At 39.2% G+C, this 1,333-nt stretch overlaps 1 non-coding gene across 1 annotated transcript; it reads right to left on the bottom strand.

Annotated features, from left to right (window-relative positions):
- Positions 1 to 558: 558 nt before the first annotated feature.
- LOC112774634 (small nucleolar RNA R71) lies at positions 559 to 666 on the bottom strand. Its single transcript, XR_003189110.1, has one exon. It is a non-coding gene; the product is annotated as a small nucleolar RNA R71 (small nucleolar RNA).
- Between the last annotated feature and the right edge of the window lie 667 nt (positions 667 to 1,333).

The following is a 1,333-nucleotide window of genomic DNA, read 5'->3' as shown; positions in this document are numbered from 1 at the left end:
ACACATGGACCTCTATACTGTGGTAAAAAGGATCCCTATTATTATTATTATTATTTTTCTGTCCCTCTTTTTCATATGAGCAGGAGCAAGGACAAGAATATTCTTGTTGAAGCAGACCCAGAACCTGAAAGGACTCTGAAGAGAAAATTAAGAGAAGTTAAAGTACAACAATCCAGAGACAACCTTACAGAAATTTTCGAACAGGAAGAAGAGATGGCAGCCGAAAATAATAATAATGCAAGGAGGATGCTTGGTGACTTTACTGCACCTAATTCCAATTTACATGGAAGAAGCATCTCCAATTTACAGCAGAACTGCAAGTTTCATGGACTTCCATCTGAAGATCCTTTTCAGTTCTTAACTAAATTCTTGCAGATATGTGATACTGTTAAGACTAATGGAGTAGATTCTGAAGTCTACAGGCTCATGTTTTTTCCTTTTGCTGTAAGAGACAGAGCTAGAATATGGTTGGACTCTCAACCTAAGGATAGCCTGAACTCTTGGGATAAGCTGGTCAAGGCTTTCTTAGCCAAGTTCTTTCCTCCTCAAAAGCTGAGTAAGCTTAGAGTGGATGTTCAGACTTTCAGACAGAAAGAAGGTGAATCCCTCTATGAAGCTTGGGAGAGATACAAAGGACTGACCAAAAAGTGTCCTTCTGACATGCTTTCAGAATGGACCATCCTGGATATATTCTATGATGGTCTGTCTGAATTAGCTAAAATGTCATTGGATACTTCTGCAGGTGGATCCATTCACCTAAAGAAAATGCCTGCAGAAGCTCAAGAACTCATTGACATGGTTGCTAATAACCAGTTCATGTACACTTCTAAAAGGAATCCTGTGAGTAATGGGACGCCTATGAAGAAGGGAGTTCTTGAAATTGATACTCTGAATGTCATATTGGCTCAGAATAAATTATTGACTCAGCAAGTCAATATGATTTCTCAGAGTCTGAATGGAATGCAAGCTGCATCCAACAGTACTCAAGAGGCATCTTCTGAAGAAGAAGCTTATGATCCTGAGAACCCTGCAATAGCAGAGGTGAATTACATGGGTGAACCATATGGAAACACCTATAATCCATCATGGAGAAATCACCCAAATTTCTCATGGAAGGATCAACAAAAGCCTCAACAAGGCTTTAATAATGGTGGAAGAAATAGGTTTAACAACAGCAAGCCTTTTCCATCATCCACTCAGCAAAAGACAGAGAACTCTGAACAAAATACCTCTAATTTAGCAAACTTAGTCTCTGATCTATCTAAGGCCACTCTGAGTTTCATGAATGAAACAAGGTCCTCCATTAGAAATTTGGAGGTACAAGTAGGCCAGA

Source organism: Arachis hypogaea, chromosome 18 (assembly GCF_003086295.3).
Source record: "Arachis hypogaea cultivar Tifrunner chromosome 18, arahy.Tifrunner.gnm2.J5K5, whole genome shotgun sequence".
Taxonomy (NCBI): Eukaryota; Viridiplantae; Streptophyta; class Magnoliopsida; order Fabales; family Fabaceae; genus Arachis; species Arachis hypogaea.
The sequence above is the reverse complement of the archived record's forward strand: the minus strand, read 5'-3'. Positions and strand labels throughout refer to the sequence as shown.